General features: G+C 47.2%; 2 long non-coding RNA genes across 2 annotated transcripts in view; one reads left to right on the top strand and one right to left on the bottom strand.

Annotated features, from left to right (window-relative positions):
- The first annotated feature begins 1,643 nt into the window (after window positions 1–1,643).
- LOC308187507 overlaps window positions 1,644–16,746 on the top strand; it is a 109,185-nt gene continuing 94,082 nt past the window's right edge. Inside the window, exon 1 of the long non-coding RNA XR_013944745.1 lies at window positions 1,644–6,262. This is a non-coding gene — a long non-coding RNA (uncharacterized lncRNA). The remainder of the gene's footprint in view (window positions 6,263–16,746) is intronic.
- LOC308187506 overlaps window positions 6,607–16,746 on the bottom strand; it is a 103,959-nt gene continuing 93,819 nt past the window's right edge. Inside the window, exon 3 of the long non-coding RNA XR_013944744.1 lies at window positions 6,607–10,047. This is a non-coding gene — a long non-coding RNA (uncharacterized lncRNA). The remainder of the gene's footprint in view (window positions 10,048–16,746) is intronic.

Genomic DNA, 16,746 nt, shown 5'->3' with positions numbered 1-16,746 from the left:
CCGGTGACTCAGGCATTGGTTATGCTAGAGAATAGGACCAGGGCGGAAGCAGCTGCTTGGGTTAGGAAGTATTTCGTTGCGGCTTCTACTGCTCGTGGGTGGTGGGATTTGGCAATTAGGGGAATGATGGCTAGTGTGTTGATCTCCAGTCCTGTCCAGGCCAGAACTCAGTGGTTGCTGGAAATTGTGATTGTGGTGCCCAAGATGAGGCTGAAGGTTATGATTGGGGTCGCGTAAGGGTTCATTAGTAGAGGAGGGGGTTAAACCATCATTTTCGGGGTATGGGCCCGATAGCTTGATTAGCTGACTCTACTAGAAAATAATATAAGGGAAGTATGGAGAATTTTGATTTCTCTTGTGTGGGTTCAATTCCTACTTTTCTAAGGTCAACAGGAAATGAGAGGGCTGTTATACCTCTATGTTCACTTTATCATAGTGACCCTTTGTAGTTCAGGCACATTTCCTTATGTAAGGAGGTAGGCCTGCATAGCAGATAGGTATGCTGATGTGTCAGAGGCACAGAGCTAGTGTGAGGGGTAGGAAGTTTTTTCATAGTAGGTGCATTAGTTGGTCATATCGGAATCGTGGGTATGAAGCTCGGACCCATAAGAAACCAGAAGATAGTAGGAGGACTTTTGTGGCTAGGATGACGGGGAATAGTTCTGTGGGTGGCCCTAGGGCGCTTGGGTTTAGGAATATGATGGCTGTAAGTGTATTTATTAGCATAATGTTCGCATATTCAGCTAGGAAGAATAAGGCGAAGGGTCCTGCGGCGTATTCAACGTTAAACCCTGAGACTAGCTCAGATTCACCCTCTGTGAGGTCAAAAGGAGCTCGGTTTGTCTCTGCTAGGGTGGATACGTATCATATTATTGCTAGGGGTCATGAGGAGAAAATGAAGTATAGAGGCTCCTGTGCGATGGCAAAGGAGCTGAGTGTGTAGCTTCCGCTTAGTATGATTATTGATAGCAGGATTATGGCCAGTGTCACTTCGTATGAAATGGTCTGTGCTACTGCCCGTAGGGCTCCGATTAGTGCGTATTTTGAGTTCGAGGCTCAGCCTGATCATAGGACTGAGTAGACGGCTAGGCTTGACATGGCTATTAGGAAGAGAACTCCGAGGTTTAGATCTGCTAGGGGAAATGGGAGTGGTAGTGGTGCTCAAGTGGTGAGGGCTAGGACAAGGGCTAGTATTGGTATCAGAATGAATAGAAGTGGGGAAGAGGTAGAGGGTCGGATGGGCTCTTTGGTAAATAGTTTCAGTCCGTCCGCAAATGGTTGAAGTAGGCCAAAAGGCCCGACAACGTTAGGGCCTTTGCGGGATTGTATGTAGCTTAGGATTTTCCGTTCTACTAGGGTTAGGAAGGCTACGGCAATCAGGATTGGGATGATGTATAGGAGGGATATAACGAGGCAGCTTAGTGTTGTTATTTGAATCATGGGTGAAGCTAGGGAGAGGATTTGAACCTCTGGGGAAAGGGCTTAAGCCTTCTGCACTTGCCGGGCTCTGCCACTCTAGCTGGTCCTTTTCTAGGATTGAAAGTGGTGGGGGAAGGCCCTCTTCACGGTTTAGTTGGTTTCACTGCTTAGAGCGGGGGGGGGGGCGTGCTTGTGGTATTGGCCCCACTTTCTCGGTCCTTTCGTACTGGGGAGAGTGTGTCATAGATAGAAACCGACCTGGATTGCTCCGGTCTGAACTCAGATCACGTAGGACTGTTAATCGTTGAACAAACGAACCCTTAATAGCGGCTGCACCATTAGGATGTCCTGATCCAACATCGAGGTCGTAAACCCCCCTGTCGATATGGGCTCTTGAGGGGGATTGCGCTGTTATCCCTGGGGTAGCTTGGTCCATTAATCAATTATATTGGGTCTGGTCACTGTTAGCACTTTGAGGGGTAGCTCTAGGTAAAGAGGTATGGTCTTGTTTTTGGAGGATTTGTTCTCCTCCAAGGTCGCCCCAACCGAAAAATATCGACCAGGCTCTGCGATGGTAGTGGCCCCAGTGGGGTTGATTGAGGATTCGCGGTGGTCGTTGATTTTTAAGTTCCACAGGGTCTTCTCGTCTTATGTTCACATCCCCGCTTTTGCACGGGGAGATCAATTTCACTGATTATCTGTGAGAGACAGTTAAGACCTCGTTTAGCCATTCATACAAGTCTCGATTTATGGGACAATTGATTGCGCTATCTTTGCACGGTTAGGATACCGCGGCCGTTAAACCTAAGTCACCGGGCAGGCATCACCTTCAATACTTGTTTAATTTGCTGAAGGCTATGTTTTTGGTAAACAGTCGGGCCTTATTAATTTGCCGAGTTCCTTTCACAGATTTTAATCGCTCTTATAGGCACTCCTGAGTCGGGTTAACAGGGTTAGTTAATACGTGGTCTTGTAGGGGTTTTTGTATCTGTCTAGGTCTGTTAATAATGTTTCTATGTAAGCTTGCGCCGTTAGAGGGGTGTGGCCCTGAGTTACTTATTTTAGCATTAATTCTCCTATATTCATAGGTTGACCTGTTTGTGATAAGGGAATCATCTTATTTTGGTATTTTTAGGTGGTGGAGCTTTGACGCACTCTTTTTTGATGGCTGCTTTAGGGCCCACGGTAGGATCAGTAGTACGAATTATCCGCTAGTCGAGGTTGTGTCCTTTTTTAATGGAGCTGTCCCTCCATTAAATAGCTCTTAATCATCTCATTAGGGTTCAGGATGTCCGGTAGGGAGGATTAAGGGGGAACTTAGATTCGTTTCACAGGTAACCAGCTATCACCCAGCTCGGTTGGCTTTTCACCTCTACTGACAAGTCATCCCACTCTTTTGCAACAGAGACGGGTTCGCTCTCTTTAACTGCTTGAAAGTAGCTCGCTTGGGTTTCGGGGGGGCAAACTTTAGTTCACTTTGCTTGGTTGTTCTCGCTAAACCATGATGCAAAAGGTACAAGGGTTGATCTTTGCTGTCTGTCGCTTTGATTGTTTCACTGCTATTTCATCTTTCCCTTACGGTACTGGGGTCTCTATCGCGTCTAAGTGTCTTTTCTATCGCCTATACTAAGACTGTAAAATGCTTTAGTTTAATTAGTTTAGTAAATTCTTTAGTTTTGGTGTACTATTTGTGTGGTTGAGCTAGAGGGGGGGCTTCAAGACGATCCGGTCTAGTAGATATCTTTCAGGTGTAAGCTGAGTGCTTTGGTGTTATAGCTACGTCTTGATATTCTAAGTACACCTTCCGGTACACTTACCTTGTTACGACTTACCTCATCTTCAGCGTATTTATGGTATTAGTTATGTGGGATGTGGCTTTTGAGGAGGGTGACGGGCGGTATGTACGTGCCCCAGGGCCGGCTTAAAGTAGGCTCTATTGTCCCACTTTACTGCTAAATCCGCCTTCCAGAAGTGGTTTCACGCTTCTTTCCGTGTGCCCTATGAATAGGGAATGTAGCCCATTTCTTCCACTCCATAGGCTATACCTTGACCTGTCTTATTAGCGGGGTGCTATTGTGTCCACTGTTGTGCTCTCATTCGAGGTGGGCTGGCGACGGCGGTATGTAGGCTGTGTTGGCAAGGGGTGGTTGGGTTAATCGGGGATTATCGATTGTAGAACAGGCTCCTCTAGGTGGGTTTGGGGCACCGCCAAGTCCTTAGAGTTTTAAGCGTTTGTGCTCGTAGTTCTCTGGCGGATACTTCGGTAAAGTAAGTATCAAGATTTAGGGCCAGGCATAGTGGGGTATCTAATCCCAGTTTGGGCCCTGGCTTTCGTGGGTTTAAATCAGTCGTTAGTTCCTAAGATCATCTTAATGGTGTGTTTAGGTGCATCTTGGGCTTATGACAGCTCAGTTGCATTTTGATCTTAGTTAGCTAGGATAGGCATTTTACCACTCTTTACGCCGTGTCAATAGGACGGTTGATTTGGGTTTCTTGTATGACCGCGGTGGCTGGCACAAGATTTACCAACCCTTGAAGTTAGGCTGTTGCTATAACTAAGTCAAGTTTGCACTCATTGCTTAATGTTAATTACTGCTGAATACCCGTGGGGGCGTGGCTTAGCGAGGCGTCTTGGGCTACTACTTGGGTGTGCCTGATACCCGCTCCTCAAGGCCTGTATGGGGGTAGGTGGTCGAGGGCGTTTACACTGGGGCGCGGATACTTGCATGTATATATTTAGCAAAAACCAACCGTAAGGTTAGGACTAAGTCTTTTGTCCGCAGGCATGTTTTATGCCATCTTGGCAACTTCAGTGCCATGCTTTGTGTTAAGCTATGTGGACGGGGGTGTGGTTAGCTGATAGTTGAGTGGTGAGTGAGAGTGAAGTATATGAAATTATTGCTTGTGTTTACTATTTTTAGTACTGGAGTTTCTCTAATAAGTTTAAGTTATTTTGTATGTGTTTGTGTGTATATGTACATCGTTCCGATGATGTCATGGAAGGGATGATTAATGGAGTTTTAGAGGTAGTTTGCTGGGATTGGGCGATGAAGGTTTATGCTACATGGTGGTTAGCGAAAGTTTACTGGTTTAGTTTGTGAAGCGCAGGGGTTGCGCTTAATGATTTGTTGTTTTGTGCTATGTCCAACGAGCATTCATCCAATAGCCCCATTTAACCCGGAGGGTGGAGGTAACATTAACTGAATGTGGTCAAAGTGCATCAGTGTCAGGATGATTCCCCATATACGCCAACCGTCTCATCGAGGGACCCTTGAAATATAGGATAGGCCGTGAGGCAGGTGTGTCCAGGCTTAGATTGTGGGACCCCCGAGATCACTGGGAATAGCCACCTGTGAGGTAACCCCGGAAAAAATAAGAGGAACCAGAGGCGCCAAAAAGCTGGAACATGCCGCGATTACGCATTGAGAAGGTGAAAGTACTCACAGATGCCACTTTGAAGGGCAAGGAGGGGTGAGTGAACCCAATGGATGGCCCTGACCGAGGAACCAGAGGCGCAAAAATGTGAGGAGGGCGAGGGGTTTAGGGGGAACGTATGGGCCTGAAGCTAGTCATACCGGACATTATGTGCAACGGGTTGCTGATTTCACGTGAGGAGTACGATTAATAAATCCGTCTGATACGAACTGCATGAGATATGTGGTGGAGAGTTGTTGTTGGAGCATGTCCTGTGAGCATTCATTAAAATGGGGTCTTGTTATGCGCTTGAGTGGAGTTGTATTGGGTGTTGTGCGGTATGGTCCTAGAACATTCATGCCGGGTGGTTTGGTAGGAGTGTGTTTAAGGGTTTAATGGCCGTGTACATGTATGGGTTTAGCACCTGCTTATAAGATAGTCCGTATATAATGTATATTACTGGTACTATAGTATGTATGTATATGGGGTATATAAATTTATGCACGAATATGCATAACCAAATACCCCCGCCTCGGGGGGGGAGGGGGGGGGGGTTAAGCATAATGGCATAGATGGGGTAGAATTATTGGGGGCTTGCGGTTAGTTCCTGTAGTTGAGAACAATGGCGGCTTTTCGAGCCGCAGGCCTCGGGTAGTGTCCGGGCAGGAATAATGACTTATTTTATGTTTTTTTTAGGGATTTGCTTTGCGGTGGGTGTTTTGGGTGTGGCGTCGAATCCTTCGCCGTATTATGGGGTTGTTGGTTTGGTGTTAGCGTCTGTGGCGGGGTGCGGGTGGTTGCTGGGCCTTGGGGTTTCGTTCGTGGCTTTAGTGCTGTTTATGGTGTATTTGGGGGGTATGCTGGTGGTGTTTGTTTATTCAGTAGCTTTAGCAGCGGAGCCTTTCCCTGGGGCTTGGGGGGATTGACAGGTGATTGGATGTGCAGTAGCGTTTGTGGCAATTGTTTTTGGGGGGTTGGTGTTTGGGGGGTTTATGGGGGCTTGGAAGTTCGGGGTTTCTACTGTGAATAATGTTGGGGTGTTTGTTGTTCGGTCGGATTTTAGTGGAGTTTCCATGTTTTATTCACATGGGGCAGGGATGTTTTTAGTGGCGGGTTGGGGGCTGTTGTTGACTTTGTTTGTTGTATTGGAGCTTGTGCGGGGGTTGTCGCGGGGTGCTATTCGGGCGGTTTAGGGGTTAGGGTCAGAGAATAGTTTATTGAAAATGCCAGCTTTGGGAGCTGGAGATAAAGGTTTGAGTCCTTTTTTTCTGAGTTTGGGGTACTCTAAGAAGTGGTAAGTCTTCAATCTTTGGTTTACAAGACCAATGTTTTTATAAACTATTAGAGTATTTAGCAGTTGAGTATTTTGTTTTCTAGGGCGCTTGCGGCGGGGAGGAGAAATAGGAGGATAGTGAAGTAGGCGATTGAAGTGAGTTGGCCGATGATGATGAATGGGTGTTCGACGGGTTGGCTTCCTACTCATGTTAGGACGAGGAGGTCGGCGACTAGTACTCAGAATAGGAGCTGGGAGAGTGGTCGGAATGTTATTGCTCGTTGTTTTGATTTGTGCAGGAATGGGATTAGGAATAGGATCAGTACGGAGGCGGCCAGTGCTAATACGCCTCCTAGTTTATTTGGGATTGAACGTAGGATGGCGTAGGCGAATAGGAAGTATCATTCTGGCTTGATGTGTGGTGGGGTTACTAGTGGGTTTGCTGGGGTGAAGTTTTCTGGGTCTCCCAGGAGGTTAACCGCTCATGCTTCTTTCTTATGAGACGTTAGTAAACCAATTACATAGCCTTGTCAAGACTAAATCACAGGTAAAAATCCTGTACATCTCATGTGGCCAACCACTCCCAACTAGGATTCCAAGACGCCTCATCACCCATCATAGAAGAACTCGTTGAATTCCACGACCACGCCCTAATCGTTGCCCTAGCTATCTGCAGCCTAGTTCTCTACCTTTTAGCCCACATACTAACAGAAAAACTCTCGTCCAATGCTGTAGACGCCCAAGAAGTAGAGCTGATCTGGACAATCCTACCTGCTATCGTCCTGGTACTCCTCGCCCTCCCATCCCTACAAATCCTCTACATAATGGACGAAATCGATGAACCAGACCTCACCCTAAAAGCCATCGGCCACCAATGATACTGAAGCTACGAATACACAGACTTCAAAGACCTATCCTTCGACTCCTACATAGTGCCCACCCCAGACTTACCCAACGGCCACTTCCGACTGCTAGAAGTTGACCACCGCGTAGTTATCCCAATAGAATCCCCCATCCGCGTGATCATTACTGCAGGAGACGTACTCCACTCCTGAGCAGTCCCAACGCTCGGAGTTAAAACAGACGCAATCCCAGGCCGACTAAACCAAACTTCATTCATTACCACCCGGCCTGGGAATTTTACGGACAATGCTCAGAAATTTGCGGGGCTAATCACAGCTACATACCCATTGTAGTAGAATCAACCCCACTCCCACATTTCGAGGCCTGATCGTCCCTTCTATCATCATCCTAATCATTAAGAAGCTATGCAACAGCACTAGCCTTTTAAGCTAGCCAAAGAGGGACTTCCCCCTCCTTAATGATATGCCACAGCTTAACCCCGCACCATGATTTTCAATCATAATTATAACCTGATTAACCCTAGCACTCCTCATCCAACCAAAACTACTAGCCTTCACCACAACCAACCCCCCATCAAATAAGACCTCCCTCACTACCAAACCCACACCATGATCCTGACCATGAACCTAAGCTTCTGTGACCAATTTTCCAGCCCCAATCTATTTGGCATCCCCTTAATCCTACTATCCCTACTCTTCCCAGCCCTACTATTCCCGTCCCCAAACAACCGATGAATCAACAACCGCCTTTCTACTATCCAAACATGACTCCTTCACCTAATCACAAAACAACTAATAGTCCCACTCAACAAAAATGGCCACAAATGAGCCATAATATTTACATCCCTAATAATCATACTTCTTACAATCAACCTTCTAGGCCTCCTTCCATATACATTCACCCCAACCACCCAACTATCTATGAACATAGCCCTAGCCTTCCCACTATGGCTCGCCACACTACTAACAGGCCTACGAAACCAACCATCAGCCTCTTTAGCCCACCTATTACCCGAAGGTACCCCTACACCCCTAATCCCCACACTAATCCTGATCGAAACAACCAGCCTACTAATCCGCCCCCTAGCCCTCGGAGTCCGCCTTACAGCCAACCTTACAGCAGGACACTTACTCATCCAACTCGTCTCTACAGCCTCCATTGCATTAATACCCACCCTTCCTGCAGTATCCATCCTAACAATAATCATCCTACTACTCCTAACCATCCTAGAAGTAGCAGTAGCCATAATCCAGGCCTACGTCTTCGTGCTCCTTCTAAGCCTATACTTACAAGAAAACATCTAATGGCACACCAAGCACACTCATACCACATAGTTGACCCAAGCCCTTGACCAATCTTCGGGGCAGCCGCCGCCCTACTCACAACCTCAGGATTAATCATGTGATTCCACTACAACTCATCCATACTACTAACCCTAGGCCTCATCTCAATACTCCTAGTAATACTCCAATGATGACGAGACATTGTACGAGAAAGCACCTTCCAAGGCCATCACACTCCCACAGTCCAAAAAGGCCTACGATACGGCATAATCCTTTTCATCACATCCGAACCCTTCTTAGGGTTCTTCTGAGCGTTCTTCCACTCGAGCCTGGCCCCAACCCCAGAACTAGGAGGCCAATGACCCCCAACAGGAATTAAACCACTCAACCCGATAGAAGTCCCCCTACTAAACACAGCCATCCTACTAGCCTCAGGCGTTACCGTAACGTGAGCCCATCACAGCATCACAGAAGGAAACCGAAAACACGCCATCCACGCCCTAACCCTAACGATCCTCCTGGGATTCTACTTCACAGCCCTACAAGCAATAGAATACCACGAAGCCCCATTCTCAATCGCCGATAGCGTCTACGGATCTACCTTCTTCGTTGCCACTGGATTCCACGGACTCCACGTAATCATCGGATCCTCCTTCCTGACCGTCTGCCTCTTCCGACTGATCAAGTTCCACTTTACATCAGACCACCACTTCGGATTCGAGGCAGCAGCCTGATACTGACACTTCGTAGACGTCATCTGACTATTCCTCTACATAACCATCTACTGATGAGGATCTTGCTCTTCTAGTATATTAATTACAATTGACTTCCAATCTCTAGAATCTGGTATAAACCCAGAGGAGAGCAATGAACGCACTCATGTTCATATTCGCCCTATCATCAATCCTAAGCGCCGCCCTAACCGCATTAAACTTCTGACTCGCCCAAATAAACCCCGACTCAGAGAAACTCTCACCGTACGAATGTGGATTCGACCCACTTGGATCTGCTCGATTACCATTCTCAGTCCGATTCTTCCTCAGTAGCCATCCTGTTCGTCCTATTCGACCTAGAAATCGCCCTCCTACTCCCCCTGCCATGAGCCGTCCAACTCCAATCCCCCCTAATGACCCTCACCTGAACTGTAGTGATCCTCCTTCTCCTAACACTCGGACTGGCCTACGAGTGAATTCAAGGGGGCCTAGAATGAGCAGAATAACAGAAAGTTAGTCTAACCAAAAAGATAGCTGGTTTCGACCCAGCAGATTACAGCCAACCCTGTAACTTTCTTATGTCGCCCCTACATTTAAGCTTCTACTCAGCCTTCATTTTCAGCGGACTAGGACTAGCCTTCCACCGAACCCACCTAGTATCCGCCCTACTATGCCTTGAAAGCATAATATTATCGATATTCGTAGGCCTATCAATATGATCCATCGAAAACCAAGTCTCCTCATTCACCATGGTACCAATTCTCATGCTAACCTTCTCAGCGTGTGAGGCGGGCACAGGCCTGGCCATCCTAGTAGCCTCCACCCGCACACATGGCTCCGACCATCTACACAACCTAAACCTCCTGCAATGCTAAAAATCATCCTACCCACAATCATACTTCTTCCAACAGCCCTGCTGTCTCCACCAAAATTTCTATGGACTAACACCACCTTATACAGCCTCCTAATCGCTGCCCTAAGCCTACAGTGATTAATCCCAACCTACTACCCCTACAAATTTTTATCCAACTGAACAGGAATTGACCAAATCTCATCCCCCCTCCTAGTACTATCCTGCTGACTACTCCCACTCATAATCATAGCAAGCCAAAACCACCTGCAACAAGAACCCCTACAACGCAAACGAATCTTTATCTCAACCTTAGTCGCAGTCCAGCCATTCATCCTACTAGCCTTTTCCACCACAGAACTAGCACTATTTTACATCTCATTTGAAGCAACCCTCATTCCCACCCTAATCTTAATCACCCGATGGGGGAACCAACCAGAACGCCTAAGCGCTGGCATCTACCTGCTATTCTACACGCCAGTAAGCTCTCTACCCCTGCTAATCACAATCATACACCTATACGTGAAAATTGGCACCCTGCACCTGCCAACCCTACAACTAACCCACCCAACCCTATCCACCTCATGGACAGGAATACTATCAGGTCTAGCACTGCTCATAGCATTCATAGTAAAAGCCCCACTATACGGCCTACACCTCTGACTGCCAAAAGCCCACGTAGAAGCACCCATCGCAGGCTCAATACTCCTCGCCGCCCTACTACTAAAGCTAGGAGGATACGGAATTATACGAGTCACTCTATTTATGGGCCCACTGTCCAACCTCCTGCACTACCCCTTCCTAACCCTGGCCCTATGAGGCGCCCTAATGACTAGCTCAATCTGCCTACGACAGACAGACCTAAAATCACTAATCGCTTATTCATCCGTTAGCCACATAGGCCTAGTTATCGCCGCAGGAATAATCCAAACCCACTGATCATTCTCAGGGGCAATGATGCTAATAATTTCCCATGGACTAACTTCCTCCATACTATTCTGCCTAGCCAACACAAACTATGAACGTACGCACAGCCGAATTCTACTACTCACACGAGGCCTACAACCTCTCCTACCACTCATAGCTACCTGATGATTGCTGGCCAATCTAACAAACATAGCCTTACCCCCAACAACAAACCTCATAGCAGAGCTAACCATTATAATCACCTTATTCAACTGATCTGCCTTCACGATCATCCTAACAGGAATCGCAACCCTACTAACCGCCTCCTACACCTTATTCATACTACTAATGACCCAACGAGGCTCAATCCCCTCCCACATCACATCTATGCAAAACTCAACCACGCGAGAACACCTGCTCATAACACTCCACATTATCCCAATATTCCTCCTAATCCTCAAACCCGAACTGATCTCCGGAATCCCCTCATGCAAGTATAGTTTAAACCAAACATTAGACTGTGATTCTAAGAATAGAAGTTCAAACCTTCTTACCTGCCGAGGGGAGGGTTTAACCAACAAGAGCTGCTAACTCTTACATCTGAGCCTAAAACCTCAGCCCCCTTACTTTTAAAGGATAACAGCAATCCACTGGTCTTAGGAACCACCCATCTTGGTGCAAATCCAAGTAAAAGTAGTGAACCCCACACTACTAATCAACTCCCTCACACTACTCACGCTGACAATCCTCCTAACCCCAATCATCCTGCCATTTCTATTTAAAAACTTTAAAAACACCCCACAAGCCACCACCCGCGCTGTTAAAACCGCATTCCTAATTAGCCTAGCCCCTACAACCGCATTCATCTACTCGGGAGTAGAATCTGTCACCTGCCACTGGGAGTGAAAATTCATTATAAACTTTAAAATCCCCCTGAGCCTAAAAATAGACCAATACTCAATAACATTTCTTCCAATCGCCCTATTTGTAACATGATCAATCCTACAATTCGCCATATGATACATGGCCTCAGAGCCATACGTAACAAAATTTTTCACCTACCTACTGACATTCCTAGTCGCCATACTCCTCCTAACAACCGCAAACAACATATTCCTCCTATTCGTAGGCTGGGAAGGAGTACGAATCATGTCCTTCCTTCTCATCGGCTGATGACAAGGCCGAGCAGATGCCAACACCGCCGCCCTACGAGCCGTAATCTACAACCGAATCGGAGACATCGGACTGATCCTGAGCATAGCATGACTAGCTTCAACATTCAACACCTGAGAGATCCAACAAGCCGTACACCCCCACCAAACCCCAATCCTCCCCCTCATAGGATTAATCCTCGCAGCCGCAGGAAAATCCGCCCAATTTGGACTCCACCCATGACTGCCCGCAGCAATAGAAGGCCCCACCCCAGTATCAGCCCTACTGCACTCCAGTACCATAGTAGTAGCCGGAATCTTCCTGCTCATCCGCATGCACCCCCTGCTAGCCACCAACCAGACAGCCCTAACTGCCTGCCTATGCCTAGGTGCTCTATCAACCCTATTCGCTGCCACATGCGCCCTAACCCAAAATGACATCAAAAAAATCATTGCTTTCTCAACATCCAGCCAACTAGGACTAATAATAGTCACTATCGGACTAAACCTCCCACAACTAGCCTTCCTACACATCTCAACCCATGCCTTCTTTAAAGCCATACTATTCCTATGCTCAGGGTCTATCATCCACAACCTAAACGGAGAACAAGATATCCGAAAGATAGGAGGCCTACAGAAAATACTCCCAGTCACTACTTCCTGCCTAACCATCGGAAACCTGGCGCTGATAGGAACCCCATTCCTAGCCGGATTCTACTCAAAAGACCTCATCATCGAAAGCTTAAACACATCATACCTAAATACTTGAGCCCTACTCCTAACCCTTATAGCCACAGCATTCACCGCAACCTACAGCATCCGCATAACCATCCTAGTCCAAGCTGGACAAACCCGAATCCCCCCAATAGTATCAATAAACGAAAACAACCCACTAATCACCGCCCCCCTAACCCGACTCGCCCTAGGCAGCATTACAGCAGGAATAATCATTACCTCTTTCATCACACCAACCAAAACCCCCCCAATAACCATACCCCTTATCACCAAAACCGCTGCCATCCTCATAACAATCCTAGGAATCATCCTAGGCCCCTCATGTACAGGGCCACACCCCTCTAACGGCGCAAGCTTACATAGAAACATTATTAACAGACCTAGACAGATACAAAAACCCCTACAAGACCACGTATTAACTAACCCTGTTAACCCGACTCAGGAGCGCCTATAAGAGCGATTAAAATCTGTGAAAGGAACTCGGCAAATTAATAAGGCCCGACTGTTTACCAAAAACATAGCCTTCAGCAAATTAAACAAGTATTGAAGGTGATGCCTGCCCGGTGACTTAGGTTTAACGGCCGCGGTATCCTAACCGTGCAAAGGTAGCGCAATCAATTGTCCCATAAATCGAGACTTGTATGAATGGCTAAACGAGGTCTTAACTGTCTCTCACAGATAATCAGTGAAATTGATCTCCCCGTGCAAAAGCGGGGATGTGAACATAAGACGAGAAGACCCTGTGGAACTTAAAAATCAACGACCACCGCGAATCCTCAATCAACCCCACTGGGGCCACTACCATCGCAGAGCCTGGTCGATATTTTTCGGTTGGGGCGACCTTGGAGGAGAACAAATCCTCCAAAAACAAGACCATACCTCTTTACCTAGAGCTACCCCTCAAAGTGCTAACAGTGACCAGACCCAATATAATTGATTAATGGACCAAGCTACCCCAGGGATAACAGCGCAATCCCCCTCAAGAGCCCATATCGACAGGGGGGTTTACGACCTCGATGTTGGATCAGGACATCCTAATGGTGCAGCCGCTATTAAGGGTTCGTTTGTTCAACGATTAACAGTCCTACGTGATCTGAGTTCAGACCGGAGCAATCCAGGTCGGTTTCTATCTATGACACACTCTCCCCAGTACGAAAGGACCGAGAAAGTGGGGCCAATACCACAAGCACGCCCCCCCCCCCGCTCTAAGCAGTGAAACCAACTAAACCGTGAAGAGGGCCTTCCCCCACCACTTTCAATCCTAGAAAAGGACCAGCTAGAGTGGCAGAGCCCGGCAAGTGCAGAAGGCTTAAGCCCTTTCCCCAGAGGTTCAAATCCTCTCCCTAGCTTCACCCATGATTCAAATAACAACACTAAGCTGCCTCGTTATATCCCTCCTATACATCATCCCAATCCTGATTGCCGTAGCCTTCCTAACCCTAGTAGAACGGAAAATCCTAAGCTACATACAATCCCGCAAAGGCCCTAACGTTGTCGGGCCTTTTGGCCTACTTCAACCATTTGCGGACGGACTGAAACTATTTACCAAAGAGCCCATCCGACCCTCTACCTCTTCCCCACTTCTATTCATTCTGATACCAATACTAGCCCTTGTCCTAGCCCTCACCACTTGAGCACCACTACCACTCCCATTTCCCCTAGCAGATCTAAACCTCGGAGTTCTCTTCCTAATAGCCATGTCAAGCCTAGCCGTCTACTCAGTCCTATGATCAGGCTGAGCCTCGAACTCAAAATACGCACTAATCGGAGCCCTACGGGCAGTAGCACAGACCATTTCATACGAAGTGACACTGGCCATAATCCTGCTATCAATAATCATACTAAGCGGAAGCTACACACTCAGCTCCTTTGCCATCGCACAGGAGCCTCTATACTTCATTTTCTCCTCATGACCCCTAGCAATAATATGATACGTATCCACCCTAGCAGAGACAAACCGAGCTCCTTTTGACCGCACAGAGGGTGAATCTGAGCTAGTCTCAGGGTTTAACGTTGAATACGCCGCAGGACCCTTCGCCTTATTCTTCCTAGCTGAATATGCGAACATTATGCTAATAAATACACTTACAGCCATCATATTCCTAAACCCAAGCGCCCTAGGGCCACCCACAGAACTATTCCCCGTCATCCTAGCCACAAAAGTCCTCCTACTATCTTCTGGTTTCTTATGGGTCCGAGCTTCATACCCACGATTCCGATATGACCAACTAATGCACCTACTATGAAAAAACTTCCTACCCCTCACACTAGCTCTGTGCCTCTGACACATCAGCATACCTATCTGCTATGCAGGCCTACCTCCTTACATAAGGAAATGTGCCTGAACTACAAAGGGTCACTATGATAAAGTGAACATAGAGGTATAACAGCCCTCTCATTTCCTGTTGACCTTAGAAAAGTAGGAATTGAACCCACACAAGAGAAATCAAAATTCTCCATACTTCCCTTATATTATTTTCTAGTAGAGTCAGCTAATCAAGCTATCGGGCCCATACCCCGAAAATGATGGTTTAACCCCCTCCTCTACTAATGAACCCTTACGCGACCCCAATCATAACCTTCAGCCTCATCTTGGGCACCACCATCACAATTTCCAGCAACCACTGAGTTCTGGCCTGGACAGGACTGGAGATCAACGCACTAGCCATCATTCCCCTAATTGCCAAATCCCACCACCCACGAGCAGTAGAAGCCGCAACGAAATACTTCCTAACCCAAGCAGCTGCTTCCGCCCTGGTCCTATTCTCTAGCATAACCAATGCCTGAGTCACCGGCCAATGAGACATCACACAAATAAACCACCCAACCTCCTGTCTACTACTGACAGCAGCAATCGCTATTAAACTGGGCCTAGTGCCATTTCACTTCTGATTCCCAGAAGTACTACAAGGATCGCCACTAATAACAGCCCTGCTACTCTCGACCCTCATAAAATTCCCCCCACTAACCCTGCTCCTACTAACATCCAAATCCCTCGACCCAGCTCTACTCACCGCCATGGCCCTAGCCTCAACAGCACTAGGAGGCTGAATAGGACTGAACCAAACACAAACACGCAAAATCCTAGCCTTCTCGTCCATCTCCCACTTAGGCTGAATCGCCATCATCCTAGTTTACAGCCCCAAATTGGCCTTACTTACCTTCTACCTATACACAATCATAACATCAGCCGTATTCCTAGCCCTTAACAAAATCAAAGCCCTTAACCTATCCATGATCACAACCTCATGAACAAAAACCCCAGTGCTAAACGCCACCCTAATACTAGTACTTTTATCCCTAGCAGGCCTCCCCCCATTAACAGGCTTTATACCAAAGTGACTTATCATCCAAGAACTAACTAAACAGGAAATAACACCAGCAGCCATGGCAATTGCCATGCTATCACTGCTCAGCCTCTTCTTCTACCTACGCCTCGCATACCACTCAACAATTACCCTTCCCCCCAACTCCTCTAACCACATAAAACAATGATACACTAGCAAAGCCCCAAGCACACCTACTGCGGTCCTTGCCTCACTATCAATCCTCTTACTTCCCCTGTCCCCAATAATACATGCCATTGTCTAGAAACTTAGGATAACACCCCAAACCGAAGGCCTTCAAAGCCTTAAATAAGAGTTAAACCCTCTTAGTTTCTGCACATTAAGACTTACAGAATATTAACCTGTATCTTCTGAATGCAAGTCAGACGCTTTAATTAAGCTAAAGCCTCCCTAGACAGATGGGCTTCGATCCCACAAAACTCTAGTTAACAGCTAAATGCCTAAACCAATTGGCTTCTGCCTACAAAGACCCTGACGCACCCTAGTGCGCATCGATGAGCTTGCAACTCAACATGAATTTCACTACAGAGCCGATAAGAAGAGGAATTAAACCTCTGTAAAAAGGACTACAGCCTAACGCTTCAACACTCAGCCATCTTACCCGTCACCTTCATCAACCGATGACTATTTTCCACTAACCATAAGGATATTGGCACCCTGTACCTCATCTTCGGGGCATGAGCAGGAATAGTCGGCACCGCACTCAGCCTATTAATCCGCGCAGAACTAGGACAACCAGGAACTCTCCTAGGCGACGACCAAATTTACAATGTAATCGTTACCGCTCACGC

Source organism: Anser brachyrhynchus (genome assembly GCF_964034855.1).
Source record: "Anser brachyrhynchus genome assembly, chromosome: 1".
Lineage (NCBI taxonomy): Eukaryota > Metazoa > Chordata > Aves > Anseriformes > Anatidae > Anser > Anser brachyrhynchus.
This window is presented reverse-complemented; position numbering and strand designations above follow the sequence as displayed.